At 42.6% G+C, this 15,153-nt stretch overlaps 1 protein-coding gene across 11 annotated transcripts in view; it reads left to right on the top strand.

Annotated features, from left to right (window-relative positions):
- Positions 1-277: 277 nt before the first annotated feature.
- CALD1 (caldesmon 1) overlaps positions 278-15,153 on the top strand; it is a 236,498-nt gene continuing 221,622 nt past the window's right edge. For 4 of the 11 annotated variants that reach the window (XM_073319335.2, XM_073319384.2, XM_073319326.2 and 1 more), the window contains exon 1: positions 279-526. The gene's annotated coding sequence lies outside the window, so the exon portion shown is untranslated. Of the gene's footprint in view, positions 527-15,153 lie in introns of all 11 variants that reach the window. The other 7 variants (XM_073319403.2, XM_073319429.2, XM_073319375.2 and 4 more) reach the window with 5 other exon arrangements.

Below are 15,153 nucleotides of genomic sequence, written 5' to 3'. Positions count from 1 at the left end.
CCTTTCCTTGCAGTATATTTCCTTTTTTAAAGCTCCATTTGTGTTCAACAAGACAGCCTCTTTTCCCCAAGATTAACATTTCTTATGATTGTTCCTGACAGAGGATTTACTTTCAGAGGCCCTGCTAAGGATAACCAAAAAAGGGCATGTAGCAAGACACTTTTGGCAGCTTGCATGAATTTTCGGAGCTTTTTAGGTCTTGGTTTTCTGATGAGTGGCTTCCTGAGCATGCCTAGGGAATGACAGGCATCTCTGCAGGCAGGCTGGACCCACCTTGGCTCAAGCGTAGTCATTGGCTGCTTATTAGAATAAATTGAGAACAATGCATACCACTGGCTGCCAATTGTAAACATAAGGGATATGTAGTCACTTAGCATTGACTTTTGGGAGGGGCCAAGGAAAGTCTGTAGTTTTATTGAATAGGGCTGTGTGTTAGGCTGCTGGTGTACCTTTCTTGCTGTGCTCCTGCCTAAACAGCCAGTTATTCATTTCCTTCCTACTAGTTGAAAACTTTTCAGCTGCAGAGGTAAGGGATTAAGATACTCTTTTCCCCCACCCCAATGATCTGATTTGACTGCATTTGCTGTTTAACATCTATCCACAGTGCATGTTAAATGTAACAGAGCTGTGGAAATATACTAAAAGTGCCTGCAGCTTTTTCCCTTGGCAGATGTTCATTGTGAACCACTGTTAGTGAGAGAAGATTTCATATTTTGTTCTTCACAGAGATGTATGCTTTGCGTAGTGAGTGCAATTCCTGGGCAGAACGGAAAGGCTTCTCGTGTACAGGATAGCCCATTGTTTGTTTGGAAGGAGGCAGAAACCCAGTTGGGCCAGCATTAATGAGTCGGTACCACACAGTGGTATTCTTGGGGACGCTTGCCCATGGAACAAAAGCCTATTCATGTTTTCTTTTAAAGTGCATTTAAAGGAGTGATTGAAATAAGATTTTGAAGGCTAACAGACTGTCTTGCTTTTCATTTTGCAACCTAAGAGCTAGGCTATTAAAGTAGCAAAAATCTAAAGGCAGAGCAGGCAGGGAAAACATTGTCACTGATTTGATATTTGCTGAAACAGATGTCTATTATGGCTGTCTTTCAGAAAAGTATTGTTGACAATAGACTGCATCCGTTTTTGTTTTCAGACTTACCATGCAGAGCAGCATATTGCCAGAATGTTTCTTATGAAGCAGTCTTTCCTGAGAAAAGAAAGGGTGGGGGGGACCCAAACTGTTCATGGGTGGGACTGGAGCTTTGTGTGTGTGTGACTGCTATTCCAGAAAGAGAGGAAGCAGACTTTCATTTCAATCTACTTTTGACATGCTCGTACAGTTGTGTTGTGCAAGCCTGATAGCTGATACTAGTGACATTTTGTGTAGCATGGAATTCCTCGTAAGAAGGAATGATAGGGGCATAAAGATAGAGAGGGGCAAGATTAGCTGTAGAATGATTGGGGAGCGGGGGGGGGGGGGAGAGGGAGCGAGTGGGAGGAAGACCTGATAACTCCTGACCAAACTCACAGATATGTCAAAGGTGATTATTCTCCCATGCCCTGTGTCATTTATTTATGGAAAGGATGCACAAAATAATTTTTTAAAATAACTTTTCTACAGCATGTGGCTTCTTCTGAGGACTTCATGTTTTCGGGAAGGTTTCCCTCCCTCCCTTCCTCCCCACTAAAAGGCTTGTTGGAGAATATTCTATGAAAATGACACATTTTTTCCCTTGGAAACATCTAGAAGAAACAAACTGTGGGGGGAGAATTTCTTTTGTAGTGTCTTTCATATAACATATTCTAAATGAATTTGCTAGTACAGCCAAGCATTAAATAAGTCTGAGATCAGCACCCTTTCTTTTTCTAATTATATTTACAGCTTGGGGTGTGTGTATATGTATGTGTGCCGTTGCAATATTTTGCATTTGGAATTGGGAAATATCAGGCGAGCCTGAAATTGCTTTCTTGAAAACCACTCACAATGGACTTTTCTTGAGATGCATTACAAATACAGTGAAAGCTGTTTTTTGTGCTCATTCAAGGGACTGACAAAAAATAATCTGTTAATGGAAGTGGCTTTCTGAAAAAGGGGGAACAGAGCAGTTATCAGTATATTTGGGGAAGCTTATGGGTCTGTCTCTATCTTCAGATGACTGTTTAAGGAGGATGATGATATTCAATAAAACCTACACATGTAACTGTAATGTTTGGCATTTGGTTGTCATGATGGTACTGGGAGAAATATTGGACAGGTTGTTTGAGGACAGAAGGCAAATTGAAGTCATTTGTATTTCCTGAAAACTTCTCATTGTTGCACCATGAAATGACAAGGGACCCAACCCAATCTTGCAGCCCTTATTCACATGATTAGTCTTGGGTGAAATCAGTACATTCATTAACAAATACACGATCAGACTCAAGGAGAGTAGATGTAATGGCTTGCCACATCTAAATACACTTTGTCAATGAGCAAAGTACAATGTAAAGTTGCTACTTTATACTACTGCAACCCTATTTTTCAACATTGAACAGCATAAAGGAATGGAAAACTCAGTATTTTGCACTCAATATCATTATGAAACATTTTGAATTTTACAGGGTAGATGGTCAGTTTCCTTCCATGCAAGGTGACGCAGAAGGGAAAAGATGCACTAAAATGGGGGTCTCTGTGTTCCTCAATTCCTCATTCACTGGGCCATGTGTGGAGGCTGCAATAGGTGTGTTTACCAGCAGTGTTTCATATCAGTACAAAGTGTGGAGGGCAGTACTGTGATTCAATGAAAGGTGCTGCTTTGGGGATTGTTAAAGGGCACCTGTGTACAGAGATGACATGAAAGAGGACACAGTGGCAGTGATGGAATGAACTCTCCTTGTTGAATAGCGATGGGACCAATGACTCTAAGAGCTAGGAGCAGGACATGATAGGGCAATAGAACTGGGCATTCTTCTGTTTTGCAGACTGCTAGCAGGGACAGTGGTCTCTGTGGCATTGAGACATGGGTGTCAGTTACATTATCTGAACAGGTTGCTGTTCTGGTTCTCAACTGGGGGTCTGCGGTCCCCTGGGGGGCTCTGAGCAGGTTTCAGGGGGTCTGCCAAAATAAACTGGGCTTCAGCCCGGGCGGCGGGGCTCAGGGAGAGAGTGCCACCTCCATCCCCTGACTCACCTCAGCAGGCCACCAAGCTTGTCTGGGTTGGCCAGGATGGGCGGGTAAATCAAAACTTGCAGCATCACTGCAGAAGAGAGATCCCTCCCTGCTATAAGAAGGGATTGCCTCTCAGCCATCGACTTCATGAGCAGGCAGCAGCTAGCCAAGGATACACATCACTGCTCTGCCCTGCTACGTTGGCACTTCAGGGAGCAGGGCCAAGTGGAAAGCTGAAATCTGGGGGGCATGTGACCCCTCATGTCCCCTCATGCATCACCCGTGGTTGGGGTTCCACAAGTTTGTCTGTTTAAGTTTAGGGGTCCCTGGGTAAAAAAGGTTGAGAAACACTGCTGTGGCAGGAGCCCGTCTAGCATTGCTTCCACCTCTCCCCATACAGAAGTGGAGGTTCTGCATCCACTGTTCTGTATTCAAACTCTGGTGCATGAGTAGGGATGGAGGGCATCCGTGCACAGCATTGCTTAACAGCCATGGCTAGCCTTACATGATATGGCCCTCCCACATTTCCTCCTGACTGCTGGTGCAATGAGTAGAGGTTTATCTGGACCAACAGGCACCGAAGTATGCTGCAAAAGATCTAACAAACTGGATATGCTCTAAAATGTGCTCTTGTTATTTCTGGTAGCTTTTTAAAAAGTGGATTGTACAGCTGGGAAAGAAACTGAGTGCCGTTCATTTTTCTTTGCCAACACTCCCCACATCTGCTCACCTTTCTAACAGTCTGTAGGCTCTGTGCACATGAGCATTGTCAGAACAGGGAGGAGTGCACTGGGCACACGAGGTGGCATAGTTTGTGTTAAAAAAAGGAGCACTAGTGGCACCTTAGAGACTAACCAATTTATTTGAGCATAAGCTTTCGTGAGCTACATGCATCCGATGAAGTGAGCTGTAGCTCACGAAAGCTTATGCTCAAATAAATTGGTTAGTCTCTAAGGTGCCACAAGTCCTCCTTTTCTTTTTGCGAATACAGACTAACACGGCTGCTACTCTGAAACCTGTCATAGTTTGTATTGTTTTGTGCAGTGTGTGGTGTATTTTCTCCTCTTTTCTATAATTCATATTGGGTCAGGTCTTCACCTGGTGTAAATTGATGCACATCCATTAAAGTCAATGGAACTATGGAGGATTTGACCCACTGAATTTAGTTACTATGCAAGAACAAAGAGGTGAAAAAAAAGAGTGTGTGTATATATAAGGGTATGTCTACACTAGAGATAGAGGTGTGACTTCCAGCTCAGATAGACATACCTGCGCTAGCGGGCTACCAATAGAAGCATGGCTGTGAGGGCATGAGTAGCGGTACTGGCTAGCTGCCCCAAGTACATACTTAGGGTTTCAGATGGGATTGTACTAGCCCCTCTCACCACTTCTGCTGCTGTGGCCATCCTGCTATTTTTAGAATACTGTCTTGATTAGAGCTAGCCAGGGTATGGCTACCTAACAAGGAAATTATACCTCCAGCTCCAGTATTGACATACTCTAAGAAAGAGAGCAAGAGGCTGAGAATACAGTATTAGCTGTCAATCTTCAGTACCCTACATCAAATCCCATGGGAACCAGAGAAAGGGTGTGTGTGTGTGTGGGGGGGGAATACCCCCAAAGTTACTATTGTTTTCTGGGTCAAATCCTACAAATCTTCCGTTGCCTTCAAGGGGAATGTCATGCATTGAGGGTTTGCAGAATTGGGCCCCAGATGAGTAAAACCTGAGGCAGGCAGGATGACTACTTTAAAGAATGTTAGTAGAATGTTGGCTAATGCTATTGCTACTAGTCACAGTAGGTTTCATCCTTTCAAAAAATGCCTGTTCTTTATAATAACTTAATGGAAACTCTCATAACAAAATAGTTGTTTCCTTACTAAAATTCCCTTCATCGGACATATATACTGATTTGTGCGTGTGCACACAGATGGGTTGGCTGAGATTGGTACTGAGCTTTTGGCTATTTTAGAAGGACTGAGTGGTGATTGGATATAGCTGCACTTTAGCATGTGTGGCTTGTACGTATAATGCCATATACTGTGTGTGTGTGCGTGCGTGTATGTAATTATAGCCATTGCTGGCCTCAAAGAAAATGGTCAGAGAAGGATCTAACTGAAGTTGAAATTTGACTCAAAGGCATTTGAAGATCAGATTAGATTTGACCTTTCTGGATGAAACATTGAGGTCACTGAGGTCACATGACTGTTGAACTATGTAACTCTTTATTTTCAGCTTTCTTCTGAAGCTTGTGTATAAATTAGCTAATCAATATCAAGTGGAAGGGAAGAGTTGAGCTATTTTGTTTGGCAACATTTAGACTTAAAAAAAATATGTATACCTCCTACTGGTCCCAAAATATGACTTGATAAATCCAGAAGACTAGGGTACATAACTTATTTAGATAGGAAACTGAATATATATGTATAACCGATATGATTATCATCATTTTCACCCTCACTAAAAAAAATTCTTTTGTCTTTTAACAAATGTTTTTTGGGAGTGAATCTGGTACTGGTGAATGTGGATGGATTGACAGCCCTTGCAACTAACATTTCTCTGCAGAACTGGCAAAGCAGCAGCAATTCAGCTACCAACCGTGCTGCTTTTCCAAAGCATCTCAACCCATCTGTAAGGGAATGTGTGACGAGCTCCTTCTCCAGGCCCATTCAGTCTTTCATCTCTCTGCTCACGCTACCAATGAGAATGGTATATGAACAGTAGCAGTCGTGGTGGAGCACTAGGTAGAATTCTAATCTTTTCGCTACCATCTCCCCCCCCCCCCCCAATGTATTTGACTGGACAGAGTTAGGGAAACCATTTTTAATTACTGAGTGGACTGGTAATCATGTTCTTAAAATGCCAGAGTAACAATCAGGAGATCTGGATTCTGTTCCAGGATCTGCTATAACCTTCTTGCAAATCATTTCAGCTCTCTACCTCAGTTTCCATATCTGTAAAATAAATCCTTCCCCTATGAACTAGGTACACTAAGGTTATTAAGGCTTAATTCATTCGTATTTTGTAACATGCTTTGAGGTCGTGGAATGGAAGTCCAAAGTCGTGCTGGTAATACTTATTTTTTGAGAGAGTCTTTTAGACACTATATGCTATACATTCTCCTTAGTGGAAAGTCCAGTGGACTCCATTAGATTAGGACTTCAGTTAGTCTGTTTGGGCTGCTCCTGGAGGGACCAGTGGGCTAACAGAGTAATTTGCTTCCAAAACAAAGCAGAACCAATAGTAACCAGTTGAAAATGGTTCGCTGGAACTTCAATTAGGGTCAGTGGCGCAGGCTTTCAGAATTACACAGGTACACAGGGTTTGCCCAGTTACTGCATCTGCATGTGCAAGCGTAAATGTAAAGGAGTTGGCGGCTGTGATTGCAGAGCCATTGGCCATTATCTTTGAAAACTCATGGCGATTGGGGGAAGTCCCGGACGACTGGAAAAAGGCTAATGTGGTGCCCATCTTTAAAAAAGGGAAGAAGGAGGATCCTGGGAACTACAGGTCAGTCAGCCTCACATCAGTCCCCGGAAAAATCATGGAGCAGGTCCTCAAGGAATCAATCCTGAAGCACTTACACGAGAGGAAAGTGATCAGGAACAGTCAGCATGGATTCACCAAGGGAGGGTCATGCCTGACTAATCTAATCGCCTTCTATGATGAGATTACTGGTTCTGTGGATGAAAGGAAAGCAGTGGATGTATTGTTTCTTGACTTTAGCAAAGCTTTTGACACTGTCTCCCACAGTATTCTTGTCAGCAAGTTAAAGAAGTATGGGCTGGATGAATGCACTATAAGGTGGGTAGAAAGTTGGCTAGATTGTCGGGCTCAACGGGTAGTGATCAATGGCTCCATGTCTGGATGGCAGCCGGTATCAAGTGGAGTGCCCCAAGGGTCGGTCCTGGGGCCGGTTTTGTTCAATATCTTCATAAATGATCTGGAGGATGGTGTGGATTGCACTCTCAGCAAATTTGCGGATGATACTAAACTAGGAGGAGTGGTAGATATGGTGGCAGGTAGGGATAGGATACAGAGGGACCTAGACAAATTGGAGGATTGGGCCAAAAGAAATCTGATGAGGTTCAACAAGGATAAGTGCAGGGTCCTGCACTTAGGACGGAAGAATCCAATGCACCGCTACAGACTAGGGACCGAATGGCTAGGCAGCAGTTCTGCGGAAAAGGACCTAGGGGTGACAGTGGACGAGAAGCTGGATATGAGTCAACAGTGTGCCCTTGTTGCCAAGAAGGCCAATGGCATTTTGGGATGTATAAGTAGGGGCATAGCCAGCAGATCGAGGGACGTGATCATTCCCCTCTATTCGACATTGGTGAGGCCTCATCTGGAGTACTGTGTCCAGTTTTGGGCCCCACACTACAAGAAGGATGTGGAAAAATTGGAGAGAGTCCAACGAAGGGCAACAAAAATGATTAGGGGTCTGGAACACATGACTTATGAGGAGAGGCTGAGGGAACTGGGATTGTTTAGCCTGCAGAAGAGAAGAATGAGGGGGGATTTGATAGCTGCTTTCAACTACCTGAGAGGTGGTTCCAAAGAGGATGGTTCTAGACTATTCTCAGGGGTAGAAGATGACAGGACAAGGAGTAATGGTCTCAAGTTGCAGTGGGGAGGTTTAGGTTGGATATTAGGAAAAACTTTTTCACTAGGAGGGTGGTGAAACACTGGAATGCGTTACCTTGGGAGGTGGTAGAATCTCTTTCCTTAGAAGTTTTTAAGGTCAGGCTTGACAAAGCCCTGGCTGGGATGATTTAATTGGGGTTTGGTCCTGCTTTGGGCAGGGGGTTGGACTGGATGACCTCCTGAAGTCCCTTCCAACCCTGATATTCTATGATTCTATGATTCATTTACACTTGTCATGTTAAATGCATGTTCTGAAAATATGGGTGGAGAGAGGAGACCCTTTTTTAATATTGCAGAGATGGTCTAATTTGGATGACAAATAACTCTAAACAAACTTCTGAACATTTATCCGCTTGTCATTGCACATATGATGGGAGCATTTGCGATCAGAACCACAGTAGCTAGAACAGGCTACAATGGGTAAATACCCTACTTGGAAAAGATTGCACTGAGTGGAAACTTCATTACATATTTCCAGTCCCTACGTCTACAGAATACAAATAGAGGTTTTCCCCCAGATGTGTTGCAGCGGGTGTGAAGCAAAAAGGAACTCCCATTCACACACCTTCTTCTGGTTTATATCCTGAAATAGAAAAAAATCATATGGGGAATTTAGCTTCTTTTTATAAGTATATTTGTGGAGAACGTAACGTTTTACCCTTAATGCTCTGCTTGGATCTATTCCAGTGGATATTTTTACAGCCTAATAAATAAAAAAAGGTTGGGAATATTGTTAAATGCATCAAGACAACTTGGTGTCACGCACACACGCGCGCACCTCCCATAAACCCCCCTTCAAGAAACTGGATATTCAAAGGACAGGGAAACAGATTCAATTTAAGATGAACGTTTTAAGGTTAGATAGTTTGGGGCAATGCTGCAAATTGGGAAAATTATAGGATTCACTATTTATAGAATTCTCATAATTTTCATGGGAGTAAGGAGGGATACTGGAAATATGACAGTTCTTTAACTAATGGGTCGAGGAGAAAACTTTCCCTGTGGGTTACTCTATAACTACCTACTGCAGGGTTCCTTGGCACCTTCCTCTGAAGCAGCTGGCTGTAGCCACTGCCGGAGACGGGGTACTGGACTAGATGGACCACTGCACTGGTCTGATCCTGAATAGCAGTTGCTGCGTTCCTTTAAATTTCAAGGTTCAGTCCTGCAGCCCTTACACAGGCCAGGCTCCCATTGCCTTCAAAGGGAATTTTTACCCAAGAAAGGACATTGTGATCTGTTTGTTTCTTATTCGCAGGGCTTCGATGTTGGCATTCTGCTTATGTAAATGTCAATGCTGTAGAGCACGTTACTACTCTTCGCGTATCTTTGCCTCAGATAGGGAATGGCTGAGTACCATTGCCTCATATAGGCAATGGCTGAGTACCTTTTTGGGGAGGGAACCATTTCACTGTAGCAGTGTTCACAGGGGAAAAGGAACACTGCTACAGTGAAATGGTTCCCTCCCCAAAAAGTCACCATGGTCAAAATATTCCTTTCTTTTCATCCCATAAGCAATGGCAGGACATCTCATTACTCCTTGCAGTTTCAGGGGATGCTAACAGCTGGTGGAGTTCCTTGGCAAGTCCATATATTAATTTCTATTAAGAGCAGCAGCAGCAGCAGGAACAATTTCTATTCAATCCCCTGGGATTAGCAAGAGCTAAGAGATTCCTCTTTACTCCTCTCCTCCCCCCGCCACCCCAACTCCACAATGAGCTAGTGACACCCTCCCTTCCCCTCCTCTGCTCTGTTATGAAACCCCATTGATTTAAAAAGCAATGGTGCTTGTTAGCACTAGGGCTGAATTTGGTATCTTGGTTGCAAAGGGCAGAGGTTTGGGAAAATGGTTTGTGGAACTTTTTGCAAACCTTGAAAAAGGATCTGGTTGGGATAGGATTGAGATATGGGGGAAGATTCTGGTCAGCTGTTATTTTATCTGAATAGCTTCTCCCATCCACTGCTGATAACACAAGATGCCTAATGGCACATGGCAAAATTCTTCTCTTGGATCCACGCACAGCTTCAGCGCTCTGATGTTCTGCCTTCATATTGCCTGTGGGTAGAGAGAGAGGAGCTCCAGGCATGTGGGGATAGCAGAATGTCGGAGTTTAGATTCTTTGTGCGCCTCTGAGAGCAGAATTTAACTTTAGATACATGGCCATTCCCCTGCTATGAAAATGATGGGTTCCATTCAGATGTCTGATAAGCTACAGCTGTTGCTTTGCAACTTCAGTCTTTAAAATCCAGTTTTGTTTGAAGTATGTCATTTTAATTGCTATAAATATGAATGAGTGTTTGTGATCCAGTTGAAATATTGCCATGCATTTTTGTGGCTGGTATACAGTACACAGATAAAAGAAGCCTAATTCAAATCCTTTTTTTAAACTTAAAACATCAGTTATCCAAATTCTGCTGTTAATTACACTGGTGTAAATCTGATGTTTGGTGTAAATGAGAACAAAATTTGGTCCAGGTTTTAACTTGGACAGCTTTTGCCCAGATTTTGATCTTAACTTTCACCAGTTTTACACTGGTGAAACTCCATTGCCAGCGAATGATCTTTATCCTGGGCCTGATTCTGATCTAAATGATCCTGGTATAAATCTGGAGTAACTCTAACTTCAGAGAGATTTATGATGGGATAATTGAGTTCAGAATCTGGCCCACTCTCTCTGTTTCATGTACATCATGGGTCTGCAAAAACTCGGGTCAAAATTATTCCCACATTCAATAATAACCATTCATCAAAAAACAATATTTCATATAAGATAGGGCATTGCAAAATCAAAAGCCAAGTAAAATTCCATTGCTCATTCGTTCCCCGTTGATTAAAAGGCACTGCCATATATGGAAAGGTCTGAGCTTTATTCACTTTAACTGCAATAGTAAATGGCTTGCTCACTGGACACCCTATACAAACAAGGGATAACCCATTGGGAGTTATGGCTTTTCAGAGTAAAAAAGGAAAAACAGCAGAATAGTAGTGTTTGCAACTTCTTCTACTAAAGGTGCATTAAAAACTCTGTTACTGGTTTTTGTTCTTGTAGTTAGATCCCTGAGATATAAATTGTTGTATGTAGTGCAGGTTTAAAATACCACAGGCCACATCTTCAGCTGGTCTGAATCAGCATCGATCCATTGAAGTCAGTGGAACTGTGCAGATTTGCAGTGGCTGAGGTTCTGGCACAATGGATGAAATCCTCCTCTCATCCATGGATAGAGATGCACGGAAATGCTAAATCCAGTTGACAGAGGGGGAGAGGCTGTGGAGAGTCCTTTGTGGGGAGGGAGACAGTTCTCACCCCTTGTGTGTGCTGTCTCTGTAGAACCAGAGAGAGGGCTTTTGGGGCAGAAAAAGATCAATGCACACAGATCCTCACACTAAAACTCTCTGCCTAATGGTTTAATAGAGGCTGTGCAATGGTTCATTTGGTGTTCCAGAGCCTACAGGAAAAGACCCTTACCCACCCTCAAATGCCCATAGTAAAATAATGCACAGACAGGTTAATACATTAAGTCATCAGAATATATGTGCATTTACTTTTTGCCACTGTGATTTATTTTCTTTATGCGTGTGTGGGATTTTTTGGCCATCAAAGTCCTGAGACAGAAAATAACAAAACCACTATACAATTGCATGTGTGTTTCATGGGAAGAAAGATAGGAAGGTTGCTGCAGTGAGGAAATTTTATACAGGATCTGCTCCCTGCCAGAATTCTCAGGTTGTTTAAAATAAATTGGAAATAGAATGATCTGTGCCATGTTGATAGATTTGGAGACTATGGACTAGTTTCTGATCTTGGTGACATTGATAGGAATCAATGGAATTTGGGGGGAGGAATAGCTCAGTGGTTTGAGCATCGGCCTGCTAAACCCAGGGTTGTGAGTTCAATCCTTGAGGGGGCCATTTAGGGATCTGGGGCAAAAATTGGGAATTGGTCCTGCTTCAAGCAGGGGGTTGGACTAGATGACCTCCTGAGGTCCCTTCCAACCCTAACCTTCTATGATCCAATGACGCAGTGTTTCCCGAACTTGGGACACCGCTTGTTCAGGGAAAGCCCCTGGCGGGCCCGGCTGCTTTGTTTACCTGCCGCATCCGCAGGTTCAGCCAATCGCAGCTCCCACTGGCCGCAGTTCACCGCTCCAGGCCAATGGGGGCTGCGGGAAGTGGTGGCTGGTACGTCCCTTGGCCTGTGCCGCTTCCCGCAGCCCCCGTTGGCCTGCAGCGGTGAACCGCGGCCAGTGGGAGCCACGATCGGCCGAACCTGCGGACGCAGCAGGTAAACAAACCGGCCCGGCCCGCCAGGGGCTTTCTCTGAACAAGCGGTGTCCCAAGTTTGGGAAACACTGCAATGACGGATAAAGTTTTAAGGCCAGAAGACCCAGTAGATCATCTAGTCAGACCTCCTGTATAACGGAGGCCATTGAATTTCACCTGGTTACCCCTGTATTGAGCCCAGTCACTCCTATGAGTTCTGAGAACTTAAAGTAACCTATTCAGCTATTTATAAAGTTTCAAATAGCTAACCTGTGGAGGGCAGGTTTTTTGATAGGAAGTTGACATTCCCAGCTCTTTTGAAAGTCTAGATTTGTTAAGTCAAGGGGATGGTGTGGAGAAGTTGCATTTAGATTGTAAATTAAATGGTTCTTGTAAATCAGTTTTTTCAGAACTACTGAGGAAGAATCATTTGATCATTCCTAGTGTGAGCCTGAAGCCATTCCTAGTGGTGTCAATTGGGTTCCATAAGAACATTAATAAAGTCAAAAATAGCCACTGTCAAGCATCAAATTTATAATAATACATATACTAATGCCAAGTTGTTTTTCAGGGTGTTTCAAATGCATCATGGAGCCACTTATGAAACCAAAACAACAGAATATCTGGTCTTCTCATAGTGTTTTCTCCAAACAGGAACTGAATTACTGTGGGGAAAATCCTACCTTATTTCATATTCTTAAGTGGCTCCCTGAGACACTGGAAAAGCCCTTCAATAACAAATATATCAGGGTACAGCGGGTATTGCTGGATTGCAAATGTTTATTTCATCCATATGGTTTTCAGTCTTTGAAGGCTCAAACATAGGAGGTGAGGCTATTAAAGGAAATTTATATGGTGCATGTTTTAGAGCGAGTTCATTTAAAAAACCCCACTAACAACCGGAATTTGTAGGTGAATGTAGTGCCTGTGAAAGCTCGAACCTGGTACTCTGATGCGTCTATTGCGTAGCTTGGTCACTGTGCCTAAGTCCTTAGCCTGGTGAATCCCCCCTGTTGATGTGTGGGTCTCTTAGTAATGGTTGCCAACTAGGTCACATTTTGCAGTGAGGTTGTTTTGATTTGAACTAACAGGAGTTTTAGGATCACACCAACTAATGCATTTTTTTCACTTGAGACCTAACTCAAAATTTGTAATCGGGCCTCCTCCCAAAGGGGCTAAAGTTTAGTGCACTGCCTACCAAACTAAAAATGTTTAGAGTACCATTCCTTAAGTGTCTGTCCCAACAAATTCACAAATCATCTGTGATGAATAGTGATTTTTTTTTTCATTCACGGCATCGTGGATGGATGTGAAACCAGTTTTTAGAAGCAACATGTAGCTATCAAATAGTTAAAATGGGGGTGGGTGGAACTCCATATTTGTTTGTCTTCTATATCAGCACATCAGATAAGTCGTCTGTCCATGTTTAGTAAAAAATGAGGGGAAAGTGTGTCCCTTGTAAGGAACAGACTGTGCTTGGTGACAGATTGTCTGTCTGTCTGATTTACACCACGAAATACAGTTGTACTATATAGCCAAAAGTTTGGGGATCAGTGTGACCCTAAATAGGATTGGACCCTAAATAGGGACTTTGCTGATTTTCAGTGGGATGCTCCTATAATTGAGAGCAGAACTTAGCTATGTGTGTTCAGTGCTTTTCCATGATTTAGACTTGAACACCAAAGGTTGAGGCCATAAAAAATAGACAAGAGAAAGACATTAGATCATCTCGTTCATTCTCCCCGGCCCATGCCGGATGGTTTCTATGGTATATTCACACGTGTTTTGTCCATAAACACTTCTGTTAACAAAATATAAAATCTGTAGTTTTTTGGATGAGAAGTGGGATAGCTTGCTGCATTCTGTAGTTTTCAGCAGGAGAAAATAGCCATCACTTTCAAATGTATTTCTTGGTCTGTGGATATTGCTCGTGCAAATTCAGTGCAGAAATCCTAATGAATGGAAACTTGGAGATAAGCTAATAGTGGTCATTTTATTAAGGACATGGGTCTGATGTGATCTCACACTGGTTTAATACTAGTGTTACCTCACTGACTTCAATGGCATTACTTTTGATTTACATGGATGAAAGTGAGATCAGAATCAGGCCCAGAGTCCTTGTGAGACTTTCTCGGAGACTTATTTCAAGGAATTTTTTTTTAAACTCAGGCATGTCAACACATAGCAATAAATAAATGAGGGAACCTGAGAATAAGGGCCAAATTCTGCTTTCAGTTACACCTGTGTAAATCTGGAGTAACTCCTTTGAAGCCAATGGAGACTTTCTCCTGCAAGGTCCCAGACAGAGTGCTATCTCTAATGCCAACATGGATCACCTCCATATTAGAACTGCAATTGTGTCACATTCAAACATCCAAAGAACCCTTTTTTGTGCTTTTCAAGTTGTTGATTAACATTTATCCAAATCAGCCAAAAATACAGCATAAATCTCCTTATGTGCAGTTGTTTTACTTGGCAAAAATCAAAGCAAACATTTGACTAAATTCTAGTTATTTTTCCAGTCAAACCGTTCTTTGGGATTGTGCAAGAATATGTTGCACATTGGGTACTTAAAGTTCTGCAAAAACAGTTTTTACTCCAGAAAGGGAGAAATACTAGAGACACCATGAACTCCATGAGGGACTTCACTTTTGTGATTGATTTTTTTTAACATGGAAGGAGCTCATATTATGGTGGTGGGCAGCAGTCTAAAACAGTAATGTAGGTAGATAAACTAGATAGTTGTGTCATTATTACACTTGGCTTTTCTAGCTGTGTATTTCCCCATATGTAAAGTGAATTGATCAAGGCCAAAGAAGATATCAGCAACAGACATGCTTTTAGAATTCATGACGCTCTATTATGTGTGTCACATCTCACTCCATATTCTTTATGAAAATATGCTTATGATATGAACATAGTTGAGATATACTTTATGCAAGATGGCTCATGTGAGATATCATTGGAAAGGTTATGACTTAGTGAATGTGATTATCCAATTTGTATGCTGGTATCATTTCTGTATCTGAAGTTAGGAATATTGACTATGTATCTGTATTTCAAATGTGTTACTTTGGGTGTCAACCCCAACCAACCCTTCAGCTAC

This window comes from Lepidochelys kempii, chromosome 1 (genome assembly GCF_965140285.1).
Source record: "Lepidochelys kempii isolate rLepKem1 chromosome 1, rLepKem1.hap1, whole genome shotgun sequence".
Taxonomy (NCBI): domain Eukaryota; kingdom Metazoa; phylum Chordata; order Testudines; family Cheloniidae; genus Lepidochelys; species Lepidochelys kempii.
This window is presented reverse-complemented; position numbering and strand designations above follow the sequence as displayed.